Below are 14707 nucleotides of genomic sequence, written 5' to 3'. Positions count from 1 at the left end.
ATATTCTGAATAGTGCTGGGAAGCTCATTTTCCAATTGCTTCCCTTTGCTCTTTGATTTCCGCACAGAGTTCACTCACCGATTCCATGTCTTCACTTGATTGTCACCTTTTTAGTGCCGTCTTTCCCAATCGCTCTGTTTAAAATTACGACCTATACCTCATCTTCATTTTCTGCTTTGTATATTTACTACACTTCCATGACTTAACCTACCATCGTAGAAATTCCGTTATTGTATTTTCTCTCTCTGCACACTAAAGTTTCCACCAAGTCACGACTCTTATTTGTTTTGTTCAGTGATGGGTCCTCAGTGCCTAGAAAATAGCTAATATTACGTTGATTGGAAGCATGTTGACAGCTGTCTGTGTGTTCATAGTGACTTGTATGTTAGGTCTTTCATATGTGGTAATAATTAATTACCTGGGTTAAACAGAAGATAAAAATAAATCCTCTTCAAGTGAAATCATTATGGTCATTAGTTATTAATATGACATTAAAAACCAAATCATATGCTTCTCCCTTTGGAATACGTATCTATAACTGGATAGTGTGTTACTATAAGTTTATCAGTTCTTTTATTTCCCCTCTATTTCTTTTTTTTCTTTTTTACAAAGGAACCCAGGCCTTATGGACTCTTGAAACTTCAGAGACTTAAATTACAGGCCAAAAAAGGAAGTTCACAGCTATAAGCTGTCTCTTTTTTTGATTTACATCTCCTGGAGCCTAAGCCATGAAAATATAGTGGTGGGTTACTCAGATAGACTGTGGGGCTTTACGTAAACATTTTTGTGCCCTCTCTCTCTGTCTCCACATGGGTTGTGTTTCTGTGATTGAATTAGGCACAGTCACATGATTTCCTTGACAATGAGACATGAGCCGTGTTTGTCTGTTGCAGGTGGAAGGTGGATGGTTAAAAAGCCAGTGCACATTATCCACAGTTTCTTTTCGTTTTCCTCCATGGCTTTTTCTAGTATTCCAGAGGGTGACTGTGTTGATATCCTAGGCCCCATATGAGGGTGATAAGGCTGCAGAGCAGTGCCCAGCCGTCCACACTGGATATCTAACAAGAAACAAAGCACTGAGATTTAGGTGCATGTAACAGCAAGGCATGGCCTAGGCTGTCCCTGGAGACACAATTATCCAGCTGAGGAACACAGTGAACTCCCTTAAGGCTCATCAAAGTCAATAGGAACATGACCTTGACTGTGATGATGGTTTCATGGGTTTATAGATATCAAAGCTTATCAAATTATATTCTTTGGACATACAGTTTATTGTATTTCAATAATAGGTCAACACAACTGACTTTTTTAAAAAACAAAAACATTGAAGATGGCCTTAGACTGGAGCAGGAACAGGAAACTATAGTTTCACCCAAAAGTGATTCAATCCTACATTTGCTCCCCTGCAGTTCCCAGGCTAATAGCCTGGTCTTTGATGGTGATAATTGTACAGGCTGGCTACACACCAAGCTTGGCCTTGGTCTGATGGATCTACAGGAGTTGAGGCAGTGGGGAATTTTAAATAGGACTAGTTTGAACAGATTACCCCCAACTCAAGACACTGCTCAATAAAGTACTCAAGAGAACACCAGCAAATGCAGTGCAGCAAATAAGACCTATTCAAAATAAACAAGACAAAAGGCAATCAGTTTTAAATGATGCAGTGGGGTAAGACAGACGTCATACATACGCAGGCTGTCCAGAAAGTATGTAGCCATATAATGTGAGAAATATGAAAAACAATGGCTGGATGCTTTATGTAAAACTCTTTATACATGCACAAACTTCCTTAATACTTTAATATTTTAGCCCATTATATTACTTACTTAATAAGTCAGAAAAAGACATATGCAGTACATATAAAATCCATATGTATAATATCTATTTGTTTTGGATATAAAGTTAAGAATGACTTTACACCCGTTTTCTCTCAATAGAACATTTTAACATTCAATGCTGGTAATTATTACCATTCAATGTAATTATTCCCTTCATACTTGAAGAAATCATCTTAGGTCACCCCAGGCTACACCAGTACTATAGAGCACAAGAGCATCAGATCCCATAAAACTGCCTTCTTCCAGACCATATTAAAGTTTACCATAACTGATAGTTTGTTTGTTTTGTTTATGAGGTTGCAATATATTTTATTATATATATATATATTTTATATTACTTGTAGCTTTTAAATATAATTCTCCAGAAGTGATGTTTCTTAAAATCACAAATCATGAAATACATAGTTTTAAGAGCAAATGCAGGCTCTGCATAGCACAGTGGTTATGGTGCCAGCCACATACACTGAAGGTGGTGGGTTTGAACCTGGCCTGGGCCAGCTGAACAAGAACAAAAAATAGCCTAGTGCTGTGGCAGGTGCCTGTAGACCCAGCAACTTGGGAGACTGAGGCAAGGGAATCGCTTAAGCCCAAGGGTTTGAGGTTGCTGTGAGCTGTGATGCCACGCACTCTAAGGAGGGTGACATAGTGAGACTCTGCCCCCCCCACCAAAAAAAAAAAAATCTTGGGTGGTGCCTGGCTCAGTGAGTAAGGCGCTGGCTCCATATACCAAGGGTGGCAGGTTCAAACTCCGCCTGGCCAAACTGCAACAAAAAATAACTGGCCATTGTGGTGGGCGCCTGTAGTCCCAGCTACTCTGGAGGCTAAGGCAAGAGAATCACCTAAGCCCAGGAGCTGGAGGTTTCTGTGGGCTGTGATGCCATAGCACACTACCAAGAGCAAGAAAGTAAGACACTATCTCTTTACAAAAAAAAAAAAAAAAAAAAGGAGCAAATATAAAGGAAATATTTGTATTCCTATTTATGGGTGATGATAGTAACAAAATCAGAGATTCATAGGATTCTAAGGCTGGAAGAGAATTTGGAGATCACTAAGTCAACCTCTCTCAGTTGAGGCACAGTGACATTAAAACCTGAGCATGGTTTTTGATCTAATTAGTACTAGTACCAGGGCAGAAATATATATCAGGTAAAATTAATTGACTGTTTGCTTATTTAATTCATTCTGAAGTGAAAACATTGAATGAAAATCCTATAGTCACTTCCAAGTGGCTGGCTCTAACTGCTGTTCTGGGTTTCTACTCATGGTTTCTCAAATTGGCTTTATCGAGGCCACCAACAGAAATTTAAGGCATTACAAATGAATGAAAATGCCATTTACAATGTTTTGAAGACCTAAGTGGCACACTTATTTTAACGCTTCAAAAATGAATTAAAGCAGACTGCCTCTTCTTGATATTTCTACTATGAGCTTTCTAGTGGGGGAAAAATCACTTAATGTGTATGCTACATGTTTTATGGTAAAAACGCACATGTATGTATGTATGTATGTATATATATATATACATATATACACACACGCATATATATATATATTACACCGTGTGTATAAACAGCCTTTATAAGCTTCCAGAATAAATAGTTTGTGTTTCTTTATGCTTGTTTAAACAGAAAACATTCACACTTTAAACCTTTGAATGGCACAAACTAATCAATAACATAGTGCTTTGAGCCATAAAGTTTAAGCAGGGAATGAGCATGGGCCATGTAAGTGGAAATGCTATTCAGGAACTACAGAACAGCCCTGCAAGTTGCCAGGATGCTGCTGAACTTACTCTCAGGGAGGAGTGGAAATCACTCACAGTTAGTGGCCATGAGAAGTCTCTATCTTCCACTAAAGGCCAGGTCTCTCTCATCAAAGCCAAGGTGAATGTTGACAGGGAATGAGAGTCTTTACTTCAAGTTTCATGAAAATTATTTCTATCCAATGGAGAGTATGAGGAAAAAGGCTTCATGGAGAAGTGACTGGAGTTGACTTTGAAACAATGTTCTTCTGCTAGTCCAGGGAAATTGACTCAGAAAACTGAAATGTTCTCAAGCTGTACACTGCCTTTTAAAGACTAGGTCAAGGAGGTAAGAGCGGGAGGAATAAAAGAAATACAACCAAACACAATAATTACATTTTTAAAAGAAAAAGTAGTAGAATGGAGACAACCAGCTACACATACAGTAGGAAGTGAGAAATAAATCAAAATTAAGTGCTTATGATTAAAAAAAAAAAACTGAACCAAGATTAAAACATGGGGACACTATAAATAATTATTATTTTACATTTTTAGGAAATTATATATATTTTGTAAGCTTTCTACAATGCAAATGAATATTTCGATCTTATGAAAGATAAAATAATATTTCTTACATAAAAGAAAAAAGATATGCTGTGGGAATGCGAAAATTTTAAGTGCAATTAGAAATCTCACTAACATCAGATGTTCCTGCAGTGATTACACATTGCAGAACAAAAATTAGGATTGTAGGTTAAAATACACACTCTTTCTCCTAATTTTTCAAGGAGTTCTTTGAAAGATGTTCAGATGTTGAAAAGTTAAATCTATTTTAGCTCTATGTTCAGTGAACTGAAGGAAATTAAATAATTAACGGCATTTGTCCTGGGAACTTCAGCGTAAGCAGTAGCTATTTAAGTTGTCTTTGTTTAACTCATTGATAGCAATGAATGTAAAGTTTATGTCCCAGTAATACTGAAGATATGGTGGACATTAAGAAACATTGTATTAGGATGATAATATTCAGAAGGCAAGAGGCCTTTAAAGAGATGGCTGGAAAGATTATGATGTGCATACTTGAAAGTGTCACAAGGAGACACATGAATAATTTTTAAGATACATTACCATTGTTTCTTCCAAGACACTGTTTTTTTAAAAAACTAAAAAATACTTCTTAGGAGAATTTTATAGAAATTTCATACTTTTGGATGACTTTAAATGACTAGCACGTGAGTACAATTTATTGAAAATTTTATAGGAATATACTGATACAAAAAGACTAAACAGATAGGACAGATGTAAAACTGTCTGAAACATTTCTATTTATGCAGCTCAACTTTATATGGACAAAAGTGACTACTCCTCATTATTTCATTGAACGTAAAAAGATTCTTACTGGTTTTTCGCATGATTTTCAATTCATAGTATGCCCTTGTTTTTCTAAGACTGCAGCTGTCACCCTGCCTTGCAAAAGGACATTATTAAGTCATCACAAAGAATTTTGATCCATCACCTTAGGGGAATTAAATATTTTATTCCCTCCCTCAGATACAAGAACTGAATGCATCTGCTTTTATTGAATACTAACATTGTTATGTTGTTCAAGCTGTGTAATTGTGTAAACACTTAAGCCATTGTAAAAGCATTGAATAAAGTTTGAGTGTATTTTCAATCACTTAGGCCGTTTCCCATACCTCTTCTCCAATATGGCATATGACTTAGGTACATGAAAAGTGTCACTGTGAATACTACTAGCTAGAAAAAGGGATGATTTTGTTTATGAGGTTGCAATATATTTTATTATATATGTATTTTATATTACTTGTAGCTTTTGAAATATAATTCTCCAGAAATGATATTTCTTAAAATCACAAATCATGAAATTATATATAGTTTTAAGACAAAATATAAAGGAAATATATTTATTCCTATTTATGGGTGATGATGGTAATATTAACATGGCCATGCTCAGAGTGCTATCTCTATAAAGAAATAGAATAAGAAATCCACATTATATTAGGAAACTCTGAGAGGGCATGTAATTTGTTGACTATATTCCAGTTCTTCATCTAAAATGAACTTACATTATAGCATGGAGAAATTTTAGTAATTTTTCAGGATTTGTTCATGAAATCTGATGACATGGGACCTGGAAATGCTTGAGTTGTAATGAATTTTTTTTTTTTTTTTTTTGAGACAGAGTCTCACGTGGTCGCCCTTGGTAGAGTGCCATGATGTCTTAGCTCACAGCATCATCAAACTCTTGGGCTGAAATTATTCTCTTGCCTCAGCCTCCAAGGTAGCTGGGACTATAGGCTTTTGCCACAGCACATGGCTATTTTTCAGAGATGGGGTCTCACTGTGGCTCAGGCTGGTCTCGAACCTGTGAGCTCAGGCAATCCACCCACCTTAGCCTCCCAAGTGCTGGGATTATAGGCATAAGCCACCACACCTGGCCCTGTAATGAATTTTTTAACAGCTTTATTGAGGTAATAGTGATATATAAAAAGCTACACATAAAAATTTTTAAAAATTTTAAAATTTTTCGTTTATTTATTTAAAAAAAATTTATTCGTTTATTTTTATTTCCTCCTTTTTTTTTTTTTTTTTTTTTGGTTGAGACCCTATGTCTTGAGCAGAGTGCAATAGTGTTATAGCTCCCTGCCATCTCAGACTCAGGCTGTGGGCATCCTGCTGCCTCTGCCTCTGTAAGCTGCCAGGATTACAGGCATGAGTATTTAAACTCACAATTTGATGAATTTGAACACATGCAAATAAATACCTGTGATGTCATCACTGCAATCAAGGTAATCGACACATTTAACACCTCCTAAAGTTTCCCTGTGTACCTTTGTTTTGATGTGTTTGTTTTATTTCTGGTAAGAATACTTAACCATGAATTTAACTTTATATCCACTGAACATCCCCTAACCCCAACCCTTGGCACCCACAATTGTGTTCTCTGGTTCTCTGAATTTCTTTTTCTTTTTCTGTTAAAAATGTTCTTGGATTCCTCGAATCACCCTCCCTCCATCATTCACCCCCTCCCCTTCCTCCCCCTCCCTCCTCGCCATATTCTTAGGCTATAATTAGGTTATAGCTTTCCTATGAAAGTTATAAATTAGTTTCATAATAGGGTTGTGTACATTGGATACTTTTTCTTCCATTCTTGAGATACTTTGCTAAGAAGAACATTTTCCAGCTCCATCCATGTAAACATGAAGGAGGTAAAGGGATCACCTCTATGATTTATCTTACAAGGGTACAAGTGAATCTTCCTAAAAGTAGAATATAAATGTCTTAACACAATAACTAAGAAAATGACATGAAGACTATGTTAACCAGTTTGATGAAAATATTTCAAATTGTATATGAAAACACCACACTGTACCCCATTATTGCATTAATGTACACAGCTATCATTTAATTAAAAAAAATAAAAATAAATGCCATTGTAATTTTGATGAGAATAGAATTAAATTTGTAGATAGTGTTAGGCAGTATGGACACTAGAATTAGAAAATCCTAATTAGTATAGACACACAATTAGAAATACATTAACAAATGTCTTTCATTTATTTGTGTCTCCTGTATTTTTTTCACTAATATTTTATAGTTTTCCATTATATGTCTTTTACCTCTTTACTTAAGTTTGCTCCTAAGTATTTTATTCTTTTTGATGCTTTTTAATGTGTGATTGTTTTCTTTTATTTCCTTTTCCAATGACTTATTGTTAGTGTATAAAAACATAACTTTTAAGCTAATATATGCAGGGTAGTTTCTTCATACAAAGTTCACTGGTATTTATAAATAATACTTGTCCTTGGGATCATTTAATTTAAGTGGTAATATTTTCTATGACATGACAAGAAACAGGGAAAACTTTCAAGTGGGGCATTATACGATCTGTCCTCTATTCCTCTTGATAGATGTACCTGCAATTCAGACCAGTCCTTCACATTGAAAAAAATCTTCTGCAACATGTGATAAACAGTAGGATGTCAGGCCTAATCCAACATTTAGCAATAATAAAACATGAAAAGACAACTCAAACTAAAGAAAAAAATAATACAACTAAGGAGAAAAGTCCACAACATCTACCCCCTTGGTATAGAGTGGACTCAACTGATCAAGTTAAAGAGGGTAAATTAATATTGTGTGTCACAGTCCAAGCCCAAGTTCAAGATACAACTTACAGCGGTGGTCATCATACAGAGGTCAGTCTTCCATTGAGTAATGTGGTGCATCTCTAGTCTATGAAAATAAAGTCAACTTAACCAGGTGGTCAATGCAGTGAGGCAGTCAACTATGGAGATTCTGCTATAGTTAGGTATTATAGGATAAATACTGAGGTAGTCCTAAAAATCTAGCCCTTAGTTTTTTAGTTCCTGGGATTCTGTATTCCTTTCTTTTATATATGTCAAGGAATAGATATTTTTACCAACTTAACAATGCTCAGTAATTCACAGCCTCAGTTCACAGTTGCGTTTCAAGAGATCTTACATGTATACTTAATATTATTTTCTTTTCCTGTGCTCAACACTAAATGATGTTGAACTTACTTGATAAAACCTTCCATTTATTTATTTTTTAGAATGTTCATAGTTGGGTATCTAAAGCAGAACTGATTTCTTTCTGGCTTTTTATGTAACATCATTCAACATACTTTGTTGTATTGAAAGTTTTTTTCCCAGTCTGAAATTCTATTGTCATATTTGATACTTTTCATTCAAATCAAAATAAAGAATTCCAAATCTCAGTTTCATTCTTATATTTTAAAACTTTTTTCATATTTTCTTGGGTGACTTATACGCCACCTAAACATGGCTGTTAATTCTTTTTTGTTTGACTTTTCATTAAATCATTTTTCTGTTTTTTTAGGTTTCATAGTGATGACATTTTTACTAAGAAAAGAGAAAGCTATTTTTTAATAAAGTGTGATAAAGCTCCCTCCTTTTTTTTTTTTTTTTTTTTACAAAAGTGCTGATACATACTTTGCTTCTTCTATGTTCAGATTTTTGGACCGGGGAAATTTCTAAGTATCTTTGGCATTGCCCTTTATTTGAAGTCATACTGAAATTTTTGCATGTAGACTGACAGTTACAAACACTTTTCTTTTTCTCTGTCTTATTACCTTTTAAAGCTTGGTCTCTAGAAAGAGTAATAACAGGGGAGTTAGAAAGTTAATTTACCATACTTGTTGTTAGACAAGTAAGAGACTTTGTCAGGTAAAAAAAAAAGTGCTTTATTTTATATGAGTAATTTTTTTTTTTCAAAAAGAAAGTCTATTAAGCAAGACTTTTCTGACTCCCAACATCCAAGACACCTCTGGGCAGCACAGGCCTGTAGCCTTCATCCTGGGGGTTCTGATTTAGTACCATGATTTGTACAAGAAATTCTGTTTTAATACCTGGTTTCTTATATAACAAAATTGCACTAAATTACCGTCTCTGAGAAATAATGTTTTCCTAAACCGAGCACAAAAACATCTTTGTACACGTCTTTGATGTTTTCATGCAGTTCTTTGAAGGGGAACTAATGTGGACAACTTCTGGTCTTTTTAGCATTCGACTGCTTCTGTGGCTTTGGAAGCTGTCACTTTTTTCAAATTTTTTTTTTTTTTTTTTTTTGGCTTCGGTTTTTCCCTATTTTCTCCACTTAACTTGTAAGGCTGCAGACATAGTGCATTCTTTGTCATGGTACCTGGGAAAACTCTGAGCAGTCCTTCAGCTCTTCGGTTGACCCTCTGTGACAATCCAGCAAGTTGTTTCCCTTCCTCCCTTCCTAATCTGTTAATTAATTATCTTTTTATTCATTAGTACAAATTAGCTGCTGTATATGATGAAAAGTATGGAGAAGATTGTCTATTTCCTTAACAAAATGCACAGTTCAATTGAAATAATAAGATGCCATCTGGTTTAAAGGAAAATTTGGCAAAAATAGTCAAAAATTTCTTTTCATTTTTCTGGTCCCAAACCCAATAAGATGTTCTTCAGCTGATTCAGCAGGTGATAGTTAAGAATGCTCAGGTGGCACCGGTGGCTCAAAGGAGTAGGACACTGGTCAAAAGCAGTCCCGGCCAAAAACTGCCAAAAAAAAAAAAAAAGAATGCTCAATCTTTCAGAACGGCTTTTCATCAAATTCTTGATAACTCACATGATGATCAGATAGTACTCCTTTCTGGTGAGGCTGTACTCGCTATCCTTCAAGTATTTACATATACAATCCAAAGTAGGAATTCTTCTTCCCTCGCCCTGTATGAAAAATATCAAATCGTATGTGAGCCAAATTTTGTTTTATTCATAGGTAGAATATATAAAATATATATTTATATTTAGAAAATACATTACATCTTATTGCTTGAAGTATGATGTACATAATGAATATTTAGAGATTTAATTTTTATTTATAGATAGTACATAGTAAATTATGACTATTGCACATTTATATACAGTTATTAATATAATCTGTTTATTTTATATAGTACAGAAATATTCTAATTTTATTTGTAGACTGTGAATATTATTAAATGTACAATAAGAAAGTACATGTGCTTATGCACATAATATTCATCTATATCATAAGTATAATATTCTAAAAATAAAGTATATTCTACATCCCACAGGTATATAAAATACATATATACATATTTAAAACGCACTATTTTTAACATTTCCTGAAGACAAAATTCTTCAAGGCAGTTATTCAAAACACATTTCTGGGCTCCATTCCAGGCCCACGAAATTATCATTTGTAGTAATAAGTTCTAGTTATGTACATATTTAATAATTACACCAGATGATTTTTACCAGGCACTGTGATGGCCACTGTGCTCTAGTCCACACAGTGTGGCAGGTGTACAAGGGCTGCCCGAGATGGTGGTTATCACCCAGCCTTCTGTGTCTGCCTCCTGCACCTCTCTTCATCTGCGTTCCAGGCACACAGCCCCAGACCTGCCATGGTGTCCCTACTTCCAAGCCTTGTTCTTGATATTTCCCCTTCTTAGAATGACATCCTCATCCTCTTTCTTCACCAGTTGAATTCTCTGTGATTCTTTTCTAGCTAAAAATAGCAGCCACCTCAGCTTCCCTGAGCCTGAAATACAGAGTTCATGTTGACAATAACAGCCAGTAACTTTCTGCGTGGCAGCTGGGGACCACGGTATCTGGCCATGTACTTTATTGGCATTTCCTCTTTATGCTGCCTACCTTGACCTTCTATGTTTACGTATTGTTATTGTCTCCGTTCAGCAAAGGAGGATGCCTAATCTTAGAATACTTATACTGAGTTCGCAGGACTATAATAGTGTTTGCATGCTAAAATCTGTGCTCTTAACTCCAGTGGGGGATATTGTGAAACAGCGCCTCAGATCTGGAAGAACAAGGGAGACAATCAAGAATCACTTACTCCATATCTGGTACAAATACATTCTCAGACATATTGTTCTGAGATCAGTATGCCCAAGTCACACATTATCTACAGAGAACTGAACTTCTTTATTACATATCTACTCTGACGCTATACTAAGACCTGATGTAAAAATGTTGGAATTGGAAACGTTTTCTAGTTTGATGCTGCTAATGCTGCCGTGGCCTCTTCATTCTGAAACCAGCTGGTCTTGGTCCTAAGTTCTTTATCATTCATAGCTTGTTTTTTTACTTTGACTAAGATATTTTAAAGCAAACAAACTTCCTAAGTTACTCATCCGTATAATGGGGTCAATAACAAACAGAATAAATAAACATTTGCCTTTTCCTATTATTTTTAAATTTGCAAAATGTTTGACCATCTACACAATTAAAGAGAATGGTCTAACATTCCTCCATCTGCGTATTATCCCGCTCAGTTATCAACTCATTATCCATTTCATCTCGGTATATGCTCTAAGTTAGACTTGTATGTGAAAATCAGGTCAAATAATTCTATTAAAATTACTTAAGACAGTGCCTGGTACAGGGGAAGTATTCAAGTCAAATTAACTTTACTTTACAGGGGGGAGCAAGGAGTAATACCACATGCTGCCTTTTCAAACCCATTTTCTGTTCACAGTCAAAATATTTTAGTTTGAAATAGTAGGTAGGAAGGAAATGTCTGTTAAGGTGTCAAAAGCAAGCTCAGGCACCCCACGCAGACCCGGCTTAAACTAAACAGAAACAACCCGTCAGAACACCGAGGTTTCCCATGCATTTCTCAGGCCTCAGGCTGACGCTTTTCTTCCTCTTGCCTCATTTTTCCATCATGACCTCCAGCCCTCCCTGTCTGGCCTTGTCCTCTTCCCTCTGCCCTCTTGGCTCTGGGCAGGTCCAGCCCAGCTCTCACTGCTCCTCAAGGACATACTAGGCTGTTGAAGTTCAATTTCTTTCATTTTTTTTTTCTTGCACCCAAATTTTGTTCTGGACTGTAATGCCCTGTAACAACTTAGGGTGTTTCCTGCCCACCCCTCACCTTCTCATTTGAAATTGGGTCCAATTCTCCATCAAAAACTTGTCAGTCATTTTTAATTGTCCCACGTGTTTTCCTGGAAACCAGCACTGACAGGCCTACACGAGAAACATGGTCCCTTCTCCTTCCTTCCTTCCTTCCTTCCTTCCTTCTTTCCTTCCTTTCTTCCTTCCTTTCTTTCTTCCTTCCTTCCTTCCTTCCTTCTTGTCTTTTCCTTCCTGCCTTCTTTCCTTTCTTTTCTTTTCTTCCTTTCTTTTCTTTCCCTCCCTCCCTTCCTTCCTTCCTTCCTTTCTTCTTTCCTTCCTTCCTTCTTTCCTCTTTCCTTCTTTCTTTTCTTTCTTTCTTCCTTTCTTTTCTTTTTCTTTTTTTTTGAGTCAGAGTCTCACTATGTCACCCTCAGTAGAGTACCGTGGCATCATAGCTCACAGCAACCTCCAACTCTTGGGCTTAAGCAATTCTCTTGCCTCAGCCTCCCAAATAGCTGGGACTACAGGTGCCCACAACAACATCTGGCTTTTTTTTGGTTGAAGTTGTCATTGTTGTTTGGGCTGAGTTTGAACCCAACAGGGTTATGTGGCTGGCGCCGTAACCACTGCGCTATGGGCACCAAGCCCCCTTCTCTTTTCTTAAACATTTTCTTTATCTGTTCTACATATACAGTTCATGTTTATCATACACCAAAAATGTTATAAACCATAACAAACTGAAAGGATTTTCAGTCGAGCAAGGCTGATTCAAGATGAGATTCTATAAACATTTTCCATAGTCATGCATAGTGGATGTCCACAGAGCAAGCCAGAAGTTACTGAAGCAGGGCCTGGAGGACTATATGGAACGTTGTTTCCTTTTGTTATGTTGCTATAGTTATAAGCCTTTGCTATACAAGGTGTATATCCACTCTGAATACTGAGAACGTCTCCAGGCACTGTCACACACAGGAGGATGTGTTTGGGTGTTTGGTGTGTATTTTAACTGTACAAAGAGAAGACAAATCTGAATGAACTCCCGCAAAACGTCACAGCAGGTTTTTATCATCAACCTTTGACTACTCTTAACCACTCCGCATCCCCTGACTTTACCCCCTTTTAGACACTTACTGAGCATTCGGAGGGTTTGAGTCCTTTACCTCCTGAGCCTCAAACCCATCAAAACCTGAAATCCAGAACGGAGCTAGCACCACAGCCTTGGTTATGGAGTCACAAGCTTCATTACAACTTATTTAGTTTCCTTCTCTATAAATGGCGATAAAAATACAGTTTAGTTTTCTTAAACCTCTCCTGGGGATAGCATTAAATTTCACTTGCAAAGTGCTAAATACTGCTGCTGTTTGCAGTGGCATTAATTCTAAGCCAGAATCTCAAACATAGTCACACACGCACACACACATATACCTATTAAAAACACACACCTGTGTATATAGGTATATATACTTGTTTTTACTAGAATAAAAGGATTGGGCATTTTACTTTTAGATATTATTTATTGGAAGCCACTGGTCCTATTTCCTATATCCCTAAGAGCACACCTCGTGCAGGTCTGCTCATGCCTCCTGTCAAGGAAACTATCGTTTGTTGTGTTGTTGTCATACTTAATTTGTATCTTCAAGGTAAATGATGTTTTAACAGTGAGTGAGAAAAATGACTACCTTTAAAAGGCAAATCATGGGATGGAGAAAGCATTTAAAAACAGATGCATAGAAATATTTCCATTATTACGTGAGTTTGTTTTGAAAAGTATTGAATGTATCATCCATAAAACATCTCATATCTGGACACCTATGCTCAGAAATGGAATTTCTAAGGAGTTTCAGTATCCTTGAAAGGAGTTTCCATGGATTTTGATTTCTTTGATTAAACTGGAAATATATACTTTCTGACTTGATTGAAAATGTAATTGAATACTTACCTGGCAGGGGAGATACCATGATCACGAAGGTGATGTTCCCAGGGCAAGGCTTATCCATTGCACTCCAGATGTGCTGACCCCTGCAATTTCCCCAAATGTGGGAAACTCGACTGCATAATTTGTGGTAGTGGGGGACTGCGTTTGTGCTTTCTCCTGTGGGGGGAAAAAAAAAAAAGAAAGAAAGAAAATGTAATTGATAGACATCAAGGGAGAAGAAATTTATCAGTCTATTTTTGGGGGGCATTTCTTTCTTTTGTTTTATTTACAGATTAAAGTGATGGTACAAATGATTAGATTCCATGTTTTGCATTTATAAAATGAAGTCTAATTAGAAAGTATTTCCTACACTCCGATAGAGTGCTGTGTACTTGTGTAATGTATCTTTTGGGTGGGAATTACGTAACCCTTACCCTCTCTCCTTCTCCCCCCACTTGAATTTCACTGACTTTTTCATTCATGTGAGTACATGTTCACCTCTAGGCTCCACTTTAGTACGGGCTACATGTGGTGTTTGCTTTTCCATACTTCTAGTACTTCTATTTTTTTTTAAACCCTAACTGTTCACTGCTTGGTGGTCGAAGTTAGAATATGAATGACGTGATCTAATGAGAAACCAAAGCAACAGGTCTTCCAATAATGGACCCACAATATTCCCACGGTGTAGTTTTCTACTGTTGACTGTCCTTAGGACCAAGTATTGGAATACAATGAATTGTAACTGAGGCTTGTCCAAGCTTGATTTCAAAGTATTAAAACAATTAAAAAAACTTATAAAGCACAT

General features: G+C 36.3%; 1 non-coding gene across 1 annotated transcript; it reads left to right on the top strand.

Annotated features, from left to right (window-relative positions):
- Nucleotides 1-13918: 13918 nt before the first annotated feature.
- On the top strand, nucleotides 13919-14082 carry LOC111723749. The gene has a single exon (XR_002772228.1). It is a non-coding gene; the product is annotated as a U1 spliceosomal RNA (small nuclear RNA).
- The last annotated feature ends 625 nt before the right edge of the window (nucleotides 14083-14707 follow it).

Source organism: Otolemur garnettii, unplaced genomic scaffold (genome assembly GCF_000181295.1).
Source record: "Otolemur garnettii isolate 467f Iridium unplaced genomic scaffold, OtoGar3 scaffold00015, whole genome shotgun sequence".
Classification (NCBI taxonomy): domain Eukaryota; kingdom Metazoa; phylum Chordata; class Mammalia; order Primates; family Galagidae; genus Otolemur; species Otolemur garnettii.
Note: the sequence above shows the minus strand (reverse complement) of the source record. Positions and strands in the feature narration are given on the sequence as shown.